Source organism: Zingiber officinale, chromosome 1A (assembly GCF_018446385.1).
Source record: "Zingiber officinale cultivar Zhangliang chromosome 1A, Zo_v1.1, whole genome shotgun sequence".
NCBI classification, from domain to species: domain Eukaryota; kingdom Viridiplantae; phylum Streptophyta; class Magnoliopsida; order Zingiberales; family Zingiberaceae; genus Zingiber; species Zingiber officinale.
This window is the reverse complement of record NC_055987.1, coordinates 132,033,716-132,057,809: the sequence shown is the minus strand read 5'-3', so window position 1 is coordinate 132,057,809 and position 24,094 is coordinate 132,033,716. Positions and strand designations below refer to the sequence as shown.

The following is a 24,094-nucleotide window of genomic DNA, read 5'->3' as shown; positions in this document are numbered from 1 at the left end:
TGAATATATATCTCGGGACGGATTAGGATATCATTTTAGCCAAGATATGATCGAGTTTATTACAATCTAATTGTGCCCAAAAAAATTTTGACTTTCAGATCTCAATTTGGGCAGTAATTAAAGTCTTAATTAATGTTTTGATTTAATTAGACCCTAATTGGAGCTCAATTAAACAGCAAACAGTAGAGAGGGGAGTTGCACCCTCCTCCTCCTCCTCCTCCTCCTCCTCCTCCGTGTGCACGAAGACAATATCAAGTTTAACAGTATTTAAAGAAGAGAAGGCAACAACTCCTCGTGAGTTATTTTTCTGTTTCTTTCTGAGAGTTTCAAGCAATGGAAAGTTCATCATAATTCAAAATTTAAATTGTTCTTATTTTGAATTAAAAGATTATTGTTTTTTGGAAGACAATATATTGTTAATAGACCAAACACCTAAATAGGAATATTATCCTCAAATAAATTAAAAAGAGGGCTGAATCTTTATCTCAACCTACCTTACACGAAATAAAAGGTTGTGTTTGCCCTCAGGGCATAATGTAAATGGAGACCGAATTCTCTAGTTCATTTATTGTGGATCAGGGGATGATCTATAATATAATTGTTGTCGGATTATAGTTGCGATTCGATTATAATTGGTTACGATCTCTTCTTGGGTTTACCTTGCCACCCAGGTTATAATTTGAGTCAAGGTAGGCGGCCGGAGGCCGCCTGAAGGCCATCCCCCGCTTGGCAGCCATAGCCCGACCACTAACCCACTACTGGCGGCCTCTGGCCGCCTACCCTGACTCAAACTATAACATGGATGAAAAGGTAAACTCAGGGAGGGATCGTAACCAATTGTGGCTGAATCGCAACCGCGATTTGACTGCAATTGCATTGTGTATCATCGCCTGGACCGTAAAAAGTGGACTAGAGGATCCTCTCTCGCGCAGACGGTGGTCGCATAATATCTCTAATGTAATGATCAGAGATTGATTCTCAAGAACTGACACCCTGAAGTCTACCCCACTATGAGCTTAACACCTATGTATTTATATTTACCTCTTTTCATATTTATGGGGCCAACACTAAGGGTACCGTTAAGGTAGTGGATCTATTTTTATGTTTTTTTCTTTTAATCAAAAGGTTGTGTTATGTTGAATATGTGTGAATGGAGAACAGATGGAAGAGGATAGAAGTTCCATTGTGAATGTGACTTTAGTCCCACATTCGGAGTTTAATGGCATGTTGGTTGGTTTATATTTATTCACATGCATTGAGAATGCAAACAAATGCATGGGGAGAGACTCTCTCTCACGCGTGGGTGCGCAGGGTGGGGGGGGGGGAGGTGCAAATCTAGAGCTCGGATTGTACTGAACCATGTTGACTCGTGTGCGGGGCACGACCTGCGTGCGCCGAATGCTGGACCGGTCGGGACAAAATTTGCCCAAGTGGAACAACCAACATTTTACCATGTAAACCTTTTGTTGCTGTGAAACTGATGCATTAAAGTTAAGATTAATGCAAAATCAAAACGGTCGAGTGATAATGAGTGAAACGGTGGGAGTTTCACTGCTCGGCAAGTAATGACCATTAATCAACCATTAACGCTGCTATTGATCTGAGCTCCTATATAAGGAGGTTGTGATCATAGGCAGAACATATATAGTAATATAAGCAGAAGCTCTCCACCTTCGTTCCCCTCCTCCTTTGTTGTGCAACTCCTACTCGGCAGAGTGTCCTTGATAACAATCGGTTGCCACTCAGTTCGCCGTAACCACCAGTGCTTGGTGGGAATCACGGTTAGCCATTGTATCCTATGAAACAGATGACCCTAGTATGACTAGAAGAACAATCGGAGGTGGGGCGAATCTATTTCAAGGAAACTACGATTCTCGTAGGCCTCAATCTATTGCTTGCTCTGTTCTACTAGTCCTGCTCGATGTCAAAGCTCGACCGGCCATTTGCTCAATCTCTTGTTCGTTCGGAATCTTCGCCCAACCGACACCTGTTCGCCCGACTAGTTTCTTTGCTCCTCGACCTGTTAGCTCACCCGGTCGGTCACTGTCCGCCCGACCAATCTCTCTGACAGCTCGGTCTGTCTGCTTTGCTAGGCATGTCTACTTGACCGGTCTGTCTTCTTCGCCAGGACTGTCTACCCGACCGGCCTGTCTGCTCGACCCGGTCGGCCTCTCGCTCGACCAGTCTGCTTGACCGCTCAACTCTACATCCTAATCAGCCGCTCTACCCACCCGACTGATCTTCCTACACAAACTTTCTGCTCAGTCGACCTGCCCGCCCGGTCACTCAGCTCGCTCTGTCAACACTGTGTAGACTGCCTTCATCACTTGGCAGAAACCAACCCCTGTTGGCAGCCTGAGATTATCAACTCAGGTCATCTCAACTGTAAGTTGAATTTAATTCAAGTATTTAAATTCAGCTAATACCCCGTATATCTCCGGCAACAGATTGTTTGTCCAACAATCTTGAAACAGATTCGGTTCTATTAAGATGGACACAGAACATAATGTTGAGGTACAACAGACTCAACACCTGAAGGTTTCCTCTTCCCCGATTGGAAATGTGTCAATCAATCATGGGGAAAAGCCAGAGAAGTTTAGTGAATTGAACTTCAAGAGGTGGCAGCAGAAGATGCTCTTCTACCTGACCACGCTCAATCTGGCTCGGTTCTTGACCTAGGACCCTCCCATGCGTGCTAAGGATGCTGATGCGCAGACCATTAGTGCAGTGGAGGCATGGACTCATTCTGAGTTCCTTTGTTGAAATTGCATCCTCAACTGCCTTGTCGACTCACTGTACACTGTGTATAGCATGAAGAGAACAACGAAGGAGCTGTGGGAGTCCCTGGATAAGAAGTAAAAGACGGAGGATGCAGGGGCCAAGAAGTTCATCATGGGCCGATTCCTGGATTACAAGATACGACTCCAAGACGGTGATCAGCCAAGTCTAGGAGCTTTAGGTGATCTTGCACGAGATCCACTCAAAAGGGATAGTTCTGAATGAAACCTTCTAGGTAGCTGCTATCATTGAGAAGCTGCCTCCTAGCTGGAAGGACTTCAAGAACTACCTAAAGTATAAGCGGAAGGAGATGAATGTGAAGGAACTCATTGTTCGACTTCGCATAGAAGAAGACAACAAGAGTTCAGAGAGAAAACCGTTCTCTTAGGCTATTATGAAAGCCAACGTGGTCGAGCACGATTAAAGCACGAAACGGAAGAACCCTAAGTCTTCCAAGATGGGACCTAGAGGAGGCATCAACAAAAAGAAGTTCTTTGGGAAGTGGTTCAATTATGACCAAGTGGGTCACAAATCTTCGGAGTGTAGGAAGCCAAAGAAGAAGCAGGAGGCCAACCTGAACGAGGAACCAAAAATGGACGACCACTACAACAAAAACCTTCATAGACATCGGTTTTCCACCGGTGTCTATTTCATTTTCGACCGATGTCTATGAAGCCGATGTTAAAAGTCTGCCATTTTAGACATCGGGTTAAAACCGGTGTAGTATCACTTAACGACACCGGTCTTCGAATCGGTTATTAACCGGTGTAGTATCACTTAACGACACCGTTTCATCAACGGTATAAAGCCGATGTAATATTGTATGTTAATAACATCAGTTTTGGCAGCGGTAAATGACCGATGTAATATTAGTTAATAACACCGATTTTGCAGCGGTGGAAAACCGATGTAATATGTATATTTTTTAACAGCACAAATTTGATTTCCGAAACAATGAAAAATCGACAATAATAAAAAAAAAATACACAAATATTCACAAATTAAACAAATATTATTCATTCAACAATATCCATAAAATACACAAATATTCACAAATTATATAAATAATCTTCTTACAACAATATCCATAAAATACCCAAACATTCATTTTACATCAAAAGCTAGCTAATAGATATCAAAATCAAGGTAGAACATTCTTTTAATAACACATCAAGGTAGAACCGCACTTCAAATGTAATCTAGCATGCATTCAGCCCACTCGAACCGCACTTCATCAATTTCAACTCTGGAGTACTTGAGATTTGTAAACTGTAAAAACACATAAATAATATATTAGTAAACCAAGACTAAAAATCATAGTTGAAAAAGTAGTAAGAGCACCAGGTAACAAGATGACTAATTGGAATGCTTAAAAAGAAAAACATTCATCATTTATCTCAACCACATCATATAGTAATAGATCTATCATTCCTGGGAACTTAATATAATCCAAACCAAAAAATTTTAATCTAACTACATAAACAGCAATTTAATCTTTCAAATTCAATTCATTAGTAGTCGACCCAAATGGCATAACTGTTTACCACTAAGAGTACATAAAAAGTAAATAAATTCACTTTTAGTTTGCAAATAATAAATTCACTTTTATCACTAAGAGTACATGGAAAGTGAATAAATTCCTCAGTAGCAATAAAGATGAGTAACATCAATTCATTTATATGATTTCCAATGAGATATACATATGCACCTTAGATGATAATTTATGTTTCAGAAGTGAAGCAACAGAGCATAAAGCAACAATAGTCAATAACCACACCGCATTGCCAATGTCATTCATGTAAAGATTCAGCCGTAGCAAGGACTTAGTTTTCTTAACAAACTCAGCGATGCTAAAGGCGCCTTTGGGACCAATCTCATTGTTGCCAATATCTAGAAGTGTTATTTTTCCTAAACAAGAAGAAATATAGTTTTACATAATTGCTGAGAAGTAGTACAATCAATAAATACTGGAAAGCCAACAGATCTGATGAAGAAATTAAATCTGCAAGAAAGAGCTGCATGGATAGAAAATCTAAGTGTGTGTACGTCTTATTAGCTTGAGATGTATAGATCGAATTGCCTTATTCTCAACTAGTGCTCCAGCAAGACTTGCAAAACCCTATAAAATTTCACATGGAAATAAGGTGTAAGGAGTAAGGACACCAGAAACAAAGTGTAAAATATCTAGGAATTTCATAAAAAAACATGAAAGATTGCCCAAGAATAAGGTCATACAGAATATTCAACCATATTATTGTTAAGTTCCAGTACACGTAAAGTTTGATTTTCTTTCAGCATATCTGCAATAACCCTTGCACCCTACATAACATATTTAGCATTCAGACTTTACCAGAATCAAGAATCATTTTCTTCCTCAAGAAACAAACAACCGGAACTTGCAACAAGTAAAATTAAACAACCTGATCACCAATACCTGAACTGTTTAGTTGGAGTTCCTGAATACATCCATTTACCTTGAAAATATCTGAAAGACGCTGTATAGGAAATTTCCACAATCTCAATATCTAATGAAAGAAATAGGAATAATGTAAAGTAAAATAACATGTCCAAAAACTTCTTGGTCAATGAGAAAAATTATTAAGAAATAAGCACATAAAGAAAACAAAATCAATACCCAAAAAATGTTAAATTACTCATTTTGACAAAAGTTATAAAAACAAAAAATATGTTGGTAATAGATGACAAAGAAGAAATAAATGTTACTTGAAAAGTATAATTCTCTTAATCTTAGCAAAGTGACTAATACTAAGTGATATTCTGGTCAACACAAAGAACTAACCCAACACAAAGAATCGAGTTTACTGTTATAGATAGCTATTTGCCTTTCGTGAACAACCAACAGATGTGTCTGATTACTGTGAAATTGAATTTGGATGTCCCCAACTAATGGAGATGTACATCCAGTAAACGCTTGGATAAAGCGGGAGTTTTTCTTCTCCCAACTACCTATGCTCCAAACACAAAGCTGCATATAATCACCAAGTAAAGGGGTTAGAATATACATTAGAAGCGAAGATGTTAGCAGATAAAACTTTAAAATTTGACTCGGAACGCAAGTGGAGATATGGTCGACAATGAATTATTTTTTATCTGCACACCTGAGCATCGGCTCCAGCAGACATGAGAACATTTAGTGAAGGGGAAAATGCAAGACGGTTATCTTTTTTTGGTGGCCCTTGAGTTTGATTTTCACCTACAAGAAAGTGACATTATAGATAATGATTTCAAAGTAATGCAAAAGAGGAAGTTACCTATTGAATTTCAAAAGCAATACAAACTATAGAAGGCATCAAGAATCGACATAGTTTGACAAATAGAAAGCACGAGATTATGAACCTCATCAATCCGAATATTATAGATCAAAATACTAGAATCTTCCATTCCAGCAGCAATCATGTTATTATCTTCAGGATGAAATGCTAAAGACGTGGCTGCCGGTGGGGTTGGCATAAAAGTGGTTATAACCTGAAAGATATGTTTCGATTTAGTCGGTTTAGTCGGTTTGGTTTCTCCATTTTTGGTAGCAAGAGTAAAATCAATTCATGGCTACGCACCTTAAAAGTCCTTATATTTAACAGAGAAACTTTTCCACCTGATGCAGACGTTGCATAAGAGTCATTCTTAGATAAAGCAATACAAGCAGTTGCTTCTTCTGGATTGTTATCACTCCTTTCATTGGTCATAAGAATACCATTTGGTGGCTGACGGAGCTGAGGAGCAACAGATGCAGTTGACTGAACAAGCAAAGCAAACAATCAGCACTAGGCTTATAGCAAATAGATAATTTCTTACAACTGTTTCTTTCTGACCTTGCCCAATGGATTTCGTTCATCGCATGACCACTGCCAGAGTCTATGCACTGCATTGGAACCAAGTGCTAGTAAACTGCATCCAGAATTGGTGTATATCAATCTCACAACCTTGCTCACTGCTGATGTTGAATCGGGCAAACGCAAAGTTTTAAGATGCCCAACATTCACAATCTCAGTTAGCTTCCAGCTTCTGATTCTTTCAGTTTCTTCAGGAATCCTTGGCTTGACATCAGCAGCTCTAGTACTATCCACAACAGCCTGCAGATTTTGTTCATGTCATATAAAATTTTGTAAACACAATATTCACTTTGAGTAGTTGCTGAATATTACCTTCACATTGGAATTAGATTGTTTAGAAACACTACGTGAAACCTCAAGCATCCTTAAAACCCGTTGTCCATCAGCATTTGCCAGGATTTTAATTCCATTATCACTAGTCGTAACAACAAGTAATGAACCATCTTTCTGGAATCTCAGTTGAGGAAATGCCTGGCATGGAGAAATAAGAGTTGCATACAAACTCAAAGTTTGAACTGCAAGAAATATACAAGAAAAGCTAATGTAGATTAAGCTACTAACAGGAAGTCCTCCATTTGCATCAGTAGTAGTCAGTATATCAGTGTTATCCATATCCCAAAACTTAATCTGGAATTCATCCCCTGCAACCAAGAAGCGGTTCCGAGTTGTGTCGAACTGAACAACTCCCAATGAGTGTTTTCTAAAGCCATTATATGTCTGCTTAATAGTTCTAGTCTCATTCCACTCAACTAAATGTGAATCCCCATCTTTACTTGTTCCACATGAAAAAAGCCTTGTTCCATTTGCACTATATGCCATTGTTGTGCACCAGTGGCCAGGAGCTTCATAGGCAACTCTAGATCTCAAACCCTCATAGCTCCATGCTTTGATTTTACCATCAGTTGAAGTTAAGAAGAAAAACTTTACAGATAGAAATAATGAAACACTAGAAATAAACTAAATTGAATAGAAACAGTATGTAGCAGAGCAAATACATACATGGATAGACCCTTTGAAGTGAGGACAAACAGAATAAACAGGGGCTTCATGACCTTCAAATGTATACTGTTTCTGTCCAGTTGAAGCATCCCACACCTATTCATCATGCAACGGAACCTATTAAGAACATACAATTCTTCTTGTACAATCTTCTGACTGATCAACCACATGGTTTTACTCACTTTAATTGCCTTGTCATCGTCGCAAGTGATGATCGAGAGAGTCTTCTTGGGATAGGAAAAGGCAATGTCATTAACACTGCCTATATGAGCATCAATCTGCAGAACAAGATGCTATCATCATCATCATATATATGGTTGCCAAACACCATAACTATTAACTGACCTCCAAATGTTGTCGTAATTCTTCATTTAGATTAAAAGCATAGATCTGCACTAGATGCTTTGAAAATGCAACACCTATTAGTATCACAGAAGAATAACAAGAATTTTAGTTTGATGAACTTGATCAAAATAATCCAACTTTGTTTTTTTGCTTCGGCATACCAAGAATAGAACCTTCAGGACTCCACAAGCATCTGTTGACAGATACAGTAGCATCATTAGTGAGTGATGCCTGCAAGTAGGAAAAACTCCTGCTCTGTGACAAATCCTGTCAAAACAATTTCTATGAGAATAGGCGATGAATATCACTATATTATGAAAGAAGTATCCTTTTAAATACATCATGCAGCACATCCTGTCCGATCCTGATTAAGAATTGAGACTTGTCTACAAAGTAGCAAATAGGAACTAGGCAAACAAATACAACGCACAATGAAAAATAATCAGAAATGAATTGTAAAAGTTAAATAGGAACAAGAAATATATAGTAATTTCCATGAAAGTGTTGGTGCAATATCCCTTAGGTCAAGGTTGACTGGTTTGACCAAGCTTGAGTCTTGGTCATAGTTTCGATATTTGACAATACATGTAGACACATGGACAATGCAGGTGCAGTTGTTCATATGGGGAGATTCTGATCAGGGACTGATCAGTGTGAATGAAGAAGAGTCAAGTAGGTATACCTGACTGGATGGAAATCCTGGTGAGTGAAGCCAGGTGAAAGTCCTAGTGAGTGAAGCTAGGCAGATGGAAATCCTGGTGAGTGAAGCCAGGTGAAAGTCCTAGTGAGTGAAGCTAGGCAGTATGAAAATCCTGGTGAGTGAAGCCAGGTGAAAGACGTAGTGAGTGAAGCTAGGCAGATTGAAAACCCTAGTGAGTGAAGCTAGGTGAAAGTCCAAGTAGGTCAAGAGAGTGACCGGATACTTGGCATGAAAGAAAAGTCCAAGTGGGTCAAAGGGATTGACCGGACACTTGGTGAGGGAGTCCTAGCAGGTCAAGGGAGTGACTAGATGCTAGGCATGACGTACCAACAGGTTAAGTTTGACCGGATGTTGGTTTGGGAGGTTTGGAACTTGGTTTTGGGCAAATACCAAGCTCTGGATCGATCAGTGGATCGATCCAGACCTTTCCCAGCGAACAGAAAGCCTCTGGATCGATCAGTGGATCGATCCAGAGGTCCCAATCGATCAGTGGATCGATTGGGACGCTGCTGCTTTGCGCGATAAGCGCTGGATCGATCCGTGGATCGATCCAGGCGTTTTTCCAGAGCACAGAGGCGCTCTGGATCGATCCGTGGATCGATCCAAAGCCTCCCCGATCGATTGGGAATAATCAAATCGATTGGGATCCGACCGTTGCGTCGTATTTGAGCCGCAGGCGAGCGTTGTCTTCGGGATGACTTCACAGATTCATTTCAGATCTTCACCAGCTCCTCCACAACTCTTCTCAAGCTCGAGATCGCCAGTTCTTGAAGGTTCTTGGAGGCTCTTCCAAGTCAAGAGGCGGATCAAAGCAAGAAGAAGAAACTAGGGTTAGGGTTTGTGCACTCATTGTAAGCTTGTAAGCTTGTATTTCTTTACTACCCTTTCTTCTTCTTGTATTGAGTCTTGTAGGGCTTCTCCGCCCTTGGTAGTTACCATAAAGGAGAGTTTCATTAGTGGAGGGTGCGTGCGTTGTGTGGATCCTTGGATTAGTCACCTTCCTTGGAGGTGGATACCAAGTAAAATCCAAGTGTTAGCGTGTTTGTATTTGTTTCTTTGTATTTCCACTGCGCATCCTTGAAGAAACAAGCAACGCCGAGCAACGAGCACGCGAAGAGCTATTCACCCCCCCTCTAGCTACTTTTCGGTCCTAACAAGTGGTATCAGAGCGAGGCCGCTCTTCACCGGAATCATCGCCGGAAGGGTCAAGCATAACAAGAAGAGCTAGAGGGTGAAGAAGTTGAAGCAAAATTGTCAAAGTCAAAGAAATTCAAAAGCTCAACTTCTACAATGGAATTCCGAGATGGGCTCGGATTCGACACGAGGGTGGCTCCACCATACACTTCCACGAGCTTCGATTCTTGGAAATCAAGAATCGAAAACTTTCTTATGATGGAGATAGAGCAATGGTTTGCTCTAATGGAAGGATTTGAAGCTCCAACAAACTCCAAGGGCAAGCGTCTCAAGAAAAGCAAATGGAGCTTGGAGCAAGTCCAAAGGTGCGAGGCCAATGACAAAGTGACCAAGCTTTTGGTAAATTTATTGCCAAGCACCATCCTTTGCAAAATTGGAGAATTTGAAGATGCAAAGGATTTATGGAGCAAATTGGCCAAGTTTCATGAAGAAATCCCCTCCACTGTACAAGAGCAAGAAGTATCCAGAGAGGGTGACTCTTTGGAGCAAGACCAAGAGGAGGACTCCAAGGTTGAGAGATGCTCAACCTCCAAAGAAGAAGTCCAAGAAGAAGTTTCATCCTCAAGGGAATGCATCGAAGGGAACAAGGAGGGAGCATACTCCTTGTTTCATATTCAAGATGATGAAGCCTCCACCTCTAGGATTGAGGGGGAGCAACTCTTGGTGACACCGGATCAAGAAGAAGGAGAATCCTCCACATCCGGGTCAAGAGAAGAAGAGGATGAAGAAGCTTCCACCTCCACAAGTCAAGATGAATCAATTGGAGGGAAATCGATTTCGGATCAAGAGGAAGCCTCTACATTCATATCAAATGGAGGAAAAGATGCCACCCTTACAAGCAAAGGTATAAATATTTCAATTAATAATAAAAATCATATTATATGCTTTGAATGTAGGGAACATGGGCACTACAAGAGCAAGTGCCCCAAATTGGCCAAAAAAAGGGCCAAATGGCACAAAAAGGCAAGGAGAAGCTCAAGGAGACCATCCCCGGAACAAAAAGGAGCAAGGAGCGCATTGTGTGCTTCCTGTGCAACCAAAAGGAGCATTACCGAAGTCAATGCCCCAAGGGGAAGAAGATGGTCAAGGCTCAAGGAGGCATTAGTCAAGGGGAAGCCTCCAAGGTAAAGAAGAAGGTAACATTTATTGAGCCTACCCCTTTACATTATGGTAAAAAGCATGATAGTTCAAATTTTTATCATTTTAATGCAATTTACCATAAAAATAGAAAGCATGAGGGCTTTAAGGAAAAGCATGTGGCCCTACATGCCAAAACTACCCAACCTAAGGTTAGGAAGGTAGATAGACACTTGGGCGGGAACACTAAGGATAATAGATACATGCCCAAGAACAAAAATGCTCATGGACCAAAACCTAAGGATTTAATGATAGAAAATCAAGTCTTGAGGTCAAGACTTGATAAAATGGAAAAGACCCTAAAGAGGATGGAAAATATCCTACAAGGGCAAAATGAGAAATACCTAGGGCTAGGAAAATCAAAGCCATCCAATGGCCATAGAGGGTTGGGATACAAACCAAAGGCTAAGAAGGATGTGCCCTCGTACCATAGAGTTCCATATAGTTATGGAACAAACCCTAGGTCAAGTGGTCAAGCCAAGAATACTAGGGAAGTTATCCCTAAGAGTATTTTTGCGAAAAATGTGACTAAGACTTCTAAGAAGTCTAAGAAAGTCACTAACAAGGTCACAAGGGAGGCTATCCCTAGAGTTGACCTAGAAAATATGACCAAGGCTTCTAAGAAGCCCAACAAGGTCATTAGGAAGGTATCTAGGGAAGTTATCCCTAGTGAGTACCTAGAGCATCCAAGGAGCACCAATAGGTGTTGGGTTCCTAGGAGCATCTTCTCTACCCCATAGATGGGTTAGAGAGTGTCACCTCTAAGAAGAAGGGTAGTTAACCTAACTTTGAAGAAATTGACACTCAAGGAGCATTTTCAAGGTTTGTGTTAACCTTTGAAAATGAAATGGAATTATCATTTACTCTTTGGAAGAGTAAAATGTGCCTAATGGTGGAAAAATTGATTTTATCTTAAATGGCATAAATTGAGAGAACCTAGAGAAATACCAAGTTGGGATTTTGGTATTCTCTTAGAAATTTAAGGCAATCCGGGCCTTGATTTACGTTTTTACTCTTGAGAAAAAATGGAATATGCCAACATTTGAGGATATGCTTAATTTTTAAGTGGCATAAACAAATCTAGAGATTAAAGAAATGTCAAGTTGGGTTTTGGCATTTTCTTAAGGAAATTGGGCGATCTAGGGTTTATGCTTTTTGATTTAGCTAAGTGGTTAAGGATACTTAGATAGGTAATCTAGGTATATTTTATTTATGCTAAACCTTGCCATGATTGTTTGGCCATCATATGCCATGACATCATGTTTATTTTTGCATTCATGTTTTTATTATGAAAAATCAAAAAAAAAAAAAAAAACCATGTCATGACATTCATACATCATGCAACTATAGGATATTTTCTTTTGAAAAATTATTTCCTTTTGATGTATGCCATAACATAATCATGCATTAAGTTTAATTCCTTGTAATTAAGGACAAATGGCATTTAACAACACTTATTAACAAGTGACATCCTAGGTGGATGTCTAATATCTCTAAAATGCCTAGATAGATATGCATGATCCCTAGAATAGGGCATAACCAAAATCTCACATCTCACAAGGATGATAAGGTGACTTGTATGTGTTTTAGTGCACATTAAATACAAGTGAGATGTTAGGATAATGAACAAAACTCAAGATGTTGATTTAGTGCATTCGTTTGAGTTTTTAAGTTCATCAAAACACATAGTTATGTGTTTTCCCATTATTGTGAAAGCTAATATACAAGTCATGTGCATTAAGCCCAAGGAACATGGTGGGATATTGGTTTGAAAATGTTTTCATAATGATTTTGGAAAACATTGGTGAAGGCTATCTTTTGATAGTAATCACCATTGAATAGTTAGACACAATCTTGAAGAAAAACACTAAAGTTTTTGCAAGTTTTCAAGTTTGTGTCAATATTTGAAAATATGAAGTATTTTCATAGAAAACTATTTTTCCTTGATAGTATATGCCCTAAATAATGCCTACACGAAATTTCATGATTTTTGGATTTTTGTAGAATTTTCTAGGGGTTTCTGAAGTTGGCTGATTTTGAAATTCAGCTACTATCAGAGCTCCGATCGATCCATGGATCGATTGGAGTGCCTGAATCGATCCGTGGATCGATTGGAGTCCCTGAATCGATCAGTGGATCGATTCAGAAGTCAAGTCTCGAATCGAGGATCGATTCAAAAGGTTCAATCGATTGGAACCCAACTCCAATCGATCCAAGTTGCTGATTTTGGCTGGGAAAGCCTGATTTCAGCATCTTTAAACCTAATTTAGTCTAGATAACCTTTCCAAACCCCTAAAAATACATGTGTATACATAAAAAGGGTGTTTTCATGTGAAAACAAGGATGGATTGGTTAAAGAAGGCTAAGTTGAAGTTTAGGTTGAGGTTTGTTTCAGATTTTGAATATTTGAATCTCAAAACTTCTACAATAGGGTTTCCTAAAGTTTTAGGGAATCCAGGTCATTGTTGGTGCAATGACAGAAGTTACCACCATGTTTTTAGGGGGAGGGACTCTTTAAAGGCATGAAAATTATTTTTCATAAACCTTGGAAGGTGGTTAACATTCCGTTAAGTGGATAATGCTCAAGGATGGGCATTTGTCTACATTGAGGAAGAATGTAGGGTTAAGGATAAATGAAGGGTATGGGACCTTCATTTGGGTCATTAGACCATGTTAATGCTCCAGAGCGAGCATTATTTGAAAATGAAGGGAATGGGTCCTTCATTATCGTGTTGGTCACAACGAGTGAAGTTGTGAACAACGATAAGCAACTCTTCAGGGGGAGAGTTTTCAACAATGGGACATTTGTTGAAGAGTGCCCAAAATTGAGGCACGGGTTGATGTGTGCTCAAAGATGGGTTGATGTGTGCCAATAGGGGGAGAATGTGTGGTTTAAGTTAGACCTTCATTACCTATGGGGGAGGTCATAGGGGGAGAATGAAGGGAACCAACATTCATACCTTGGCATGAATGGAGTTAAGGCTATGAGATTAGCTTAACTCAGAATGGTCCAAACTTAAAGGTATTGTCAAACATCAAAACTATGACCAAGACTCAAGCTTGGTCAAACCAGTCAACCTTGACCTAAGGGATATTGCACCAACAATCTCCTCCTTTTTGATGTTTGACAATACCTTTAAGTTTAGACCATTCTGAGTTAAGCTAATCCCATAGCCTTAACTCCATTCATGCCAAGGTATGAATGTTGGTTCCCTTCATTCTCCCCATATGACTTCCCCCATAGGTAATGAAGGTCTAACTTAAACCACACATTCTCCCCCTATTGGCACACATCAACCCATCTTTGAGCACACATCAACCCGTGCCTCAATTTTAGGCACTCTTCAACAAATGCCCCATTGTTGAAAATGAAGGGAATGGGTCCTTCATTATCGTGTTGGTCACAACGAGTGAAGTTGTGAACAACGATGAGCAACTCTTCAGGGGGAGAGTTTTCAACAATGGGGCATTTGTTGAAGAGTGCCCAAAATTGAGGCACGGGTCGATGTGTGCTCAAAGATGGGTTGATGTGTGCCAATAGGGGGAGAATGTGTGGTTTAAGTTAGACCTTCATTACCTATGGGGAAGGTCATAGGGGGAGAATGAAGGGAACCAACATTCATACCTTGGCATGAATGGAGTTAAGGCTATGGGATTAGCTTAACTCAGAATGGTCCAAACTTAAAGGTATTGTCAAACATCAAAAAGGGGGAGATTGTTGGTGCAATATCCCTTAGGTCAAGGTTGACTGGTTTGACCAAGCTTGAGTCTTGGTCATAGTTTCGATGTTTGACAATACATGTAGACACATGGACAATGCAGTTGTTCATATGGGGAGATTCTGATCAGGGACTGATCAGTGTGAATGAAGAAGAGTCAAGTAGGTATACCTGACTGGAAGGAAACCCTGGTGAGTGAAGCCAGGTGAAAGTCCTAGTGAGTGAAGCTAGGCAGATGGAAATCCTGGTGAGTGAAGCCAGGTGAAAGTCCTAGTGAGTGAAGCTAGGCAGATGGAAATCCTGGTGAGTGAAGCCAGGTGAAAGTCCTAGTGAGTGAAGCTAGGCAGATTGAAAACCCTAGTGAGTGAAGCTAGGTGAAAGTCCAAGTAGGTCAAAAGAGTGACCAGATACTTGGCATGAAAGAAAAGTCCAAGTGGGTCAAAGGGATTGACCGGACACTTGGTGAGGGAGTCCTAGCAGGTCAAGGGAGTGACTAGATGCTAGGCATGACGTACCAACAGGTTAAGGTTGATCGGATGTTGGTTTGGGAGGTTTGGGACTTGGTTTTGGGCAAAACCAAGCTGGATCGATCGCTGGATCGATCCGCACCTTTCCCGAACAGAAGCCTCGGGAATCTGATCGATCCAGCGGTCCCAATCGATCGGTGGATCGATTGGGACGCCGCTTCGCGCGATAAGCGCCGGATCGATCCGTGGATCGATCCAGCGTTTCCAGAAAGGCCGGATCGATCCGTGGATCGATCCAAAGCCTCCCGATCGATTGGGAATAATCAAATCGATTGGGATCCGACCGCGTCAGATTTGAGCCGCAGCGTTGTCTTCGGGATGACTTCACAGATTCATTTCAGATCTTCACCAGCTCCTCCACAACTCTTCTCAAGCTCGAGATCGCCAGTTCTTGAAGGTTCTTGGAGGCTCTTCCAAGTCAAGAGGCGGATCAAAGCATGAAGAAGAAACTAGGGTTAGGGTTTGTGTACTCATTGTAAGCTTGTAATCTTGTATTTCTTTACTACCCTTTCTTCTTCTTGTATTGAGTCTTGTAGGGCTTCTCCGCCCTTGGTAGTTACCATAAAGGAGAGTTTCATTAGTGGAGGGTGCGTGCGTTGTGTGGATCCTTGGATTAGTCACCTTTCTTGGAGGTGGATACCAAGTAAAATCCAAGTGTTAGCGTGTTTGTATTTGTTTCTTTGTATTTCCACTGTGCATCCTTGAAGAAACAAGCAACGCCGAGCAACGAGCACGCGAAGAGCTATTCCCCCCCCCCCCCCCCCCCCACTAGCTACTTTTCGGTCCTAACAGAAAGGGGCAAATATAATCAAGATACATGTATATTAGTATTTCTCCTATTCACTCAGCACCAAAACCATTTTCTTGTTTCAAACAGGAGCTGAAATTAACCACAGCCAAACAACTTAATAGACCAAACAAAACATTCATGATGCCATGAAGCAGTAACAATCAAAGGATAACCTAAAGAATGCGAAACAAGGAAACTATTTTACAATTTATTAGTTAAAAAAAGATGCACTGAGTCCATAAATATTTTTACTAAATTTTTTTAGCATGAATTTTTTGATATAACAATCTTGTACTTATATTATAGAACAATTAATTTGCTTTCATCATCAGTCATATGAATGCCTGAAGCTGCTAAGCATTAATGCAGAATAAACTGGAATTGTGCAAGTTCAGAGCTTACTCTTCTCTGTAAAATTCCACGAGTATATGCTACTGCCATGACTAGAATTGCCACTCCAGGAAGATAAACCCACCCAGGACGCCTCCCTCCACAACATGTAAGACAAATGGATAGAGTGAGAGATTGAAGGGGCTGCTTCCTTCGAATCCTTATCCTGGCAAAGCCTGACCTCTATTCTCTTCGATTCTCCGTCGTAATCAATCCAAGAATGCAATTTTTCTCCTCTGCTGAGGATGAGAAGCAAACCATCGTCGGAAAGATTACTGCTTTTTGTCAAAAGTTCTCCGACAACATCGACTTCGACGAGGCTTGCTGGCGTCACGAACTTCACTACAACGACACTGGTCGATAACCTAGACCAGTCGCCATTCGCCAGTTCCAAGGGAACACTGACCGGAGATAAAAAGAAAGCTAGGCCTCCGCCATTGCCGGGCGAAACAGAGAACGAGAAGGAAGAAGAGAACCCGGGCTTGGTGCCGAAGAATCTGACTGGTTTCCAGTAAATCATAAGCCCAGAGCTCTTGTTCGCCGCACGCGTCACCCTCACCTCCGAGCTATTCATCTCAGAATCGCCATAGAGGGCAAACTCTGTGGCGAAGCTCCGATTTTTCCCCGACCCACCGAAAGAGAAGAAGAGAGCGTTACCTTCTCCAGTCGATGCGTAGTTCCCAGGTGACAAGGGGGCGACAAGCAGAAGGATGATGGCGAGAATGAGAGCGGAAGTGGTCGAGGACGTCGTCATTGGAAAGATCCCTAGGCGAGGTGCAAAATGTGCAGACGACGAAGGAGTAGAAACCCTAAGCACCAGGAAGCATGAGGAAAAGACGGAGAAACCAGAAACCAGAAAGCATGAGGAGAAGAAACCCTAAGAGATGGAGCAACCCGCGAGAGGGCAAAGACAGAAGGGAGAGGAGAAGAGAAGGGGAAAGAGGATATGGATGTGGTCGTTTTCCACAGACCTCACAAGGGAGTCGTGTGTTGATCTTGATCGGAGAGGAAGGGGGCGTCGATCTAGCAAGGGGAAGGACGACGCGATATAGGTTTAGGTTTGGAGGGAAGTGTTGTAAATTTTGGCTAAGTATGGGTGGAAAAATTAAATTATTTTATTTATCATAGACACCAGGTTTTAAAAATCGCTGTTAAAATCGGTGTCTATTAACGAAAAAAAAGGCGCTCATAGACATCGGCTAAAAAACCGATGTCTATGAGCGAAATTCAGCGCTCATAGACATCGATTTTTGGAAAAACTGGTATCAAAATACTCAAAGGCATCGGTTTTTGCTTAAAACTGTTGTTGTTCCACTGATGTCTATGAGGGATTTTGTTGTAGTGGACCTCTGCACTATGGTTTCTGAGTTGAACCTGATTGGTTCAAATCCGCAACAATGGTGGATTGATACTGGAGCCACCAGACATGTCTGCTGAAATAAGGAGCTGCTCCACAACTTTAAAGAAGTCACTGGAGATAAGCTGTTCATGAGGAACTCAGCAACCTCAAACATCATGGGCCAAGGAAAGGTGGTGCTGAAGATGACTTTGGGTAAGGACCTTACTTTGAGCAATGTACTGTATGTTCTGGAGATTCGGAAGAATCTACTATCCGGATCACTATTAAGCAAGCATGGTTTTCGCATTGTTTTTGAGTCAAACAGAGTTGTATTATCCAAGAATGGAATGTTTGTAGGAAAAGGCTATATATCTGATGGGCTATTCAAGCTCAATATAATGACCATTAGGCCTAAGATAAATAAAAATGAAAACTCTTCCACTTATATGCTTGAGTCTTTGTGTTTGTGGCATGGTAGACTAAGACATGTTAACTACGATGTATTACGTAGATTAATAAACATGCAAAGTATACCTGTATTCCACCTTGACCCAAAACACAAGTGTAAGATTTGTGTTGAAGTGAAAATGACAAGATCATCCTTTCAACATATTGAAAGAAGTAACGAACTACTTGACCTAATCCACACTAATGTGTGTAACCAAAAAGGTATGCCAACACATGGTGGTAATAAATACTTCATCACTTTTATAGATGATAACACAAAATACTGTTATGTGTATCTTCTCCAAATTAAGGATAAAGTTATAGAGAACTTTGCCCTTTATAAGACTAAGGTTGAAAACTAGATTAATAGAAAGATTAAGGTAGTTCGAAGTGACCAAGGAGGTGAATATGTATCACCATTTGCTAAGTTGTGTGTTGAACATGAGATCAGACATGAAACAACAGCTCCTTATACTCCTCAACAAAATGGAGTTGCTAAGCGAAAGAATCAAACTCTAAAGGAGATGATGAATGCTCTTCTATTGATCTTTGGATTACTAGAGTCCATGTGGGGGGAAATTGTGTTAGTAGCTAATTACCTTTTAAATAAGGTGTCCCAGAAGAAAATAGATAAGAGACCTTATGAGTTGTGGAATGTAAGACAATCATCCTACAAATATTTACGAATGTGGAGGTGTCTTGTCAAAGTGTTAGTGTCTGATCTGATAAGGATTAAGATAGGACCAAAGACTGTTGATTGCATATTTATTGGATATGCACAGAACAACAGTGCTTATCGGTTTATTGTGTATGAATCACAAATACTAGAGATACACATGAACTCAATAATAGAATCAAGAAATACCTCGTTATTCGAGCATGTGTTTCCGTATAAGACCTAAGAGGATGCTACCTCCTCAAAGCGGGCATATGAAACACAAGGCGAAGAAGATGATGAACCAGTCGAGGCTGTTCTTAGACGAAGCAAAAGAGCTCGGGTAGAAAAATCCTACGGATCGTATTTTTATCACTTTTATGTTGGAAAGTGAGCCCCGAAATTACTCAGAAGCAGTAAGCTCATCTAATGGACCTCACTGGAGAGAGACAATTGCATTTGAGATAAACTCTATCTTACAAAATCACACTTGGGAACTTATGGATCTTTCTTCGGGAAGTAAATCATTAGGTTGCAAGTGGATCTTCAAGAAAAAAAATGAAATCAGATGGTACAATTGATAAGTATAAGGCCAGATGGGTAATCAAAGGATACAAACAATAAGAAGTCCTTGATTACTTTGATACGTATTCTCCGGTGTCAAGAATAACTTCCATTAGAGTACTGTTGGCTATCGCCGCTCTATGAAATCTCGAAATACATCAGATGGATGTAAAGACAACTTTTTCTAAACAAGGATTTAGAAGAGGAAATCTACATAGAGCAACCTGAGGGGTTTTCTGTGCCAAGACAGAAAAATAAGGTTTGTAGATTAGTGAAGTTATTATATGGCTTGAAACAAGCACCGAAGTAGTGGCATGAGAAATTTGATAATGCGATGAAGGATTGTGGATTCAGGATTAATGAATATGATAAATGTGTCTACATGGAAATCACAGAGAGTGGCTATGTCATCTTGTGCCTTTGTGTAGACGACATACTTATCATTGAGAGTAATGATAAGATAATCAATTCTACTAAAGATATGTTAAACTCAAGATTTGACATGAAAGACATGGGCTAACTGATGTGATTCTAGGAATCAAAATTCTTAGAACCACAAAAAGACTTATTCTTAGTCAGTCCCATTATGTGGACAAAATTCTTGAGAAATTTACCAAGGGTGATACTGCGTTGGCACGAACGTCGATAGATACTGTTGGATCGAAGAGTTCGACAGAGGGGGGTGAATACCGATTTAAAATAAACATAGAGCGCACAACGGAAAGGTAAAGACAAAAATAAAGCAATGCTAACAAAAATCATTTTTTACTTGGTTCGGAGTCTGTGTCGACTCCTACTCCAAGGCCCGCACACAAGGGTGCTTTCGATGGACAATCCACTATCAATTCGAAATGAATGTTACAGAAGAAGTACAAGAATTACTTAGCAAGGAAAAAACCGACAATAAGAAAATCAAACAAACTAGAGCTAGTCGGAGAGTCTTCGCAACGTCGCAGGAGCATAGAAGAGCAGATCGTAGGTTGTTTTGTTGTTATGTTGAACTTCAATCTTTACCCTCCTTATATAGGAGGTTCGGGGCGCCCGAATCCCTTCGAGCGCCCTGAATATGACGTAGCCGACCCAACTAGGATACTCCACATGGTGAGGCAACGTTGAGAATAGAAATTTACCTCCGAGCGCCCGGGCCCTAGTTTTCCAGTAACTTCCTTCCTGCAAGAAAACGTTAGTCCGGAGGTAAACATACGATATATATGTCCTGCAAAACAACGTGTTAGCACAGTTTAAAACCAACAAGTAGAGTATTAGCTAGATTCAGTCTCCTCGAGACCGGAATCTAATCACGATCTCGACTTAGATATCCGAAATGGGTCTAAGCCGGATCGACGCCTAATGTTCCCTTCTCGGGAATGCGTTCTCACAGTCACTCCCCTCCAGTGACTTACCTCCACTTACCTGCCAGACGTCCGGTCAGCCCTTCGACCCGTTTGGGCTTCGTACCAGCTATCTAGTCAGCCCGTCGACCTAGCTGGACTTCATGCCAAACGTCCGGTCAGCCCATCGACCCATTTAGACTTTGTGCCAGCTATCCGATCGACCCGTCGACCTAGCTGGGCTTCGTGCCAGACATCAGGTCAACTCGTCGACCTGTCTGGGCTTCTCCTGCACACTCGGTCAGAGTGTTAGATAATAATGAAACTAACTTAACTTGTTTTGTCATTCATCAAAACTTGAGTTAGACCGTTAGTATTAATCGCACCAACAGATACGAGTCAACATCTATCGAAAAATCGAGGTGAAAGTATCTCTTAGCTAGAGTACTCACGAGTGATTGGAAGTCTGATTTACTTGATGAGTTATATATGACCAGACTTGACCTATGCAGTAAGTAAACTGAGTAGATATACGAGTAATCTAGGTGTTAAGCACTGGAAAGGGATAACAAGAGTACTGAGGTACTTGAGGTATATTCGTGAATATAGACTATGCTATATAAGATATCCTGTTGTGATCGAAGGATAGAATGATGCAAGTTGGATCTCTGATATAAAAGACTCTAAGTTTACGAGAGGATATGCCTTCATTCTAGCAGGTGCAGTCATTTCCTGAAAATCTTCTAAGCAAACCGTAATAACCAGATCCATGATGGAATATGAGTTTGTAGCTCTTGACAAATGTGGTGAAGAGGCTGAATGACTACGACAATTCTTGGAAGATATTCCTAGATGATCGAAACCTGTGTCGGCAATTTGCATACATTGCGATAGTCAATCAGCAATTGGTCGGGCACAGAGCCATCTGTATAATGGTAAGTCTAGACATATACGTCGTAGACATAATACCATTAGACAACTACTCTCAACGAGAGGTATCACTGTTGACTATGTGAAGTCAAACGATAACCTAGATGATCCACTAACCAAAGGGTTAAATCGAGAGTTAGTTGCAAGCTTATCACAAGGAATGGGCTTGATGCCGTTGTTAGAGATCAGTGCAAAGGACACCCAACCTATGCTGACTGGAGATCCCAAGAACTAGGTTCAAAGGGACAACTAATCTGCACTGACTAGACACACTATAGGGGATAACCTAATGAAATAATGACTAGACCAAGGTAAGCCGATGGACTTTTAATGATCAAGAAGAGTAGATGACAACTCTTGAAGGATCACCTATGTGAGAAAGAAGTGGGGCCGCTTCGAAGAGAATTAAAGGCACAATTCTTAGAGCTTCTCACAGAACCAAACGTGTTCATAACCAAGAATGAACACACTCATGAGAACTGAGTTGTATCAAGGAGAGTCATGGGTGAGATTTGTCACTGCTTACACAGACGGCGGTATAGTTCAAGGACATCGTGTCTACTATCAGCCAGTAAGCAACTATATCTTCACAAGGGAAGGTTCAAAGGGTAAAACTTACCTATCCTATACTTGACTCAATTGCAGAATGCTATCACATACCCTATCTCCATTCATGTGGGGGATTGTTGAATATGTGTGAATGGAGAAGAGGTGGAAGAGGATAAAAGCTCCATTGTGAATAGAACTTTAGTCCCACATTGGGAGTTTCATGGCATGTTGGTTTATATTGATTCACATGCATTGAGGATGTGAACAAATGCATGGGGAGAGACTCTCTTTCACGCGTGGGTGCACAGGGGGGGTGCGAATCTAGGGCCCGGATTACACTGAACCATGTTGACTCGTGTGTGGGCATGACTTGCGCGCACCGAATGCCGGACCGGTCGGGGCAAAATTTTCCCAAGTGGAACAACAAACATTTTTCCATGTAAACCTAACTGATGCATTAAAGTCGAGATTAATGCAGAATCAAAATGATCGAGTGATAATGAGTAAAACTGTGGGTGTTTCACTGCTCAGCAAGTAATGGTCATTAATCAACCATTAACATTACCGTTGATCTGAGCTCCTATATAAGGGCGTTGCGATCATAAGCAGAACATATACAATAACACAAGAAGAAGCTCTCCACCTTCGTTCCCCTCCTCCTCTGTCGTGCAACTCCTACTCGGCAGAGTGTCCGTGATAGCAATCGAGTGCCACTCAGTTCACTGTGACCACCAGTGCTTGGTGGGAATCATGGTTAGCCGTTGTATCCTAGGAAACAGATGACCCTAGTAAGACTCAAAGCACAGTCGGAGGTGGGACGAATCTGTTTCAAGGAAACTACGACTCTCGCAGGCATCGGTCCGTTGCTCACTCTGTTCTACTGGTCCTGCTCGATGTCAAAGCTCGGCTAGCCATTTGTTCAGTCTCTACGCCCGTTTAGAATCTTCACCCGACCGACACCTGTTCGCCCGACCAGTCTCTTTGCTCCTCGGCCTGTTAGCTCGCTCGCTCGGTCACAGTCCGCCCGACCAACCTCACTGACAGCCCAGCCTGTCTGCTGCGCCCGACCTATCTGCCCGACCGACCTGTCTTCTTCGCCCGGCCTGTCTGCCCGATCAGCCTGTTTGCTTCGCCCAGCCTATCTACTTCGCCCGGCTTGTCTGCTTCGCCCGGCATGTTTGCCCGATCGGCCTATTTGCTTCGCCGGACCTCTATGCCCTACCGGCCTATCTGCTTCGCCCGACCTGTCTGCTTGACCCGACCGACCTCTCGCTCGGTCAGTCTACTTGATCGCTTGACTCTACATCCAAGTCAGCCGCACTACTGCCCGACTGATCTTCCTACACAAACTTTTTGCTTGGTCGACTTATCCACCCCGCCGCTTAGCCCGCTCTATCAATACTGTACAGACTGCCTTCATCACTTGGCAGAAATCAGACCCTGTTGACAGCCTGAAATTATTAGCTTAGGTCATCTCAACTGTAAATTGAATTTAATTCGAGTATTTAAATTCAACTAATAAATTGTATCTCTGACGACAAATTATTTGTTTCACATGTTAACTATATATATATATATATATATATATATATATATATATATATATATAATATTTTTATGATATTTTCCGTTTTCATTATTTGGATTAATTTATAAAAACAAGTAAATTGTATACAAAAAAGCAAGTTTATTAATATTTTTATATATAAATATACCAAAAGGTTAATTACAAAGGTCGATCAGATTAGATGGGCCACATCCAACATATATAATACTGGATTATGGAATCAACGATCGAATTTTAGGATAATATAATCTATCGATTATCTGTAATTTTAATTTAACTTAA

At 41.0% G+C, this 24,094-nt stretch overlaps 1 pseudogene; it reads right to left on the bottom strand.

The window, feature by feature from the left end:
• Positions 1-5,035: 5,035 nt before the first annotated feature.
• On the bottom strand, positions 5,036-17,184 carry LOC122003048 (annotated as a pseudogene).
• Between the last annotated feature and the right edge of the window lie 6,910 nt (positions 17,185-24,094).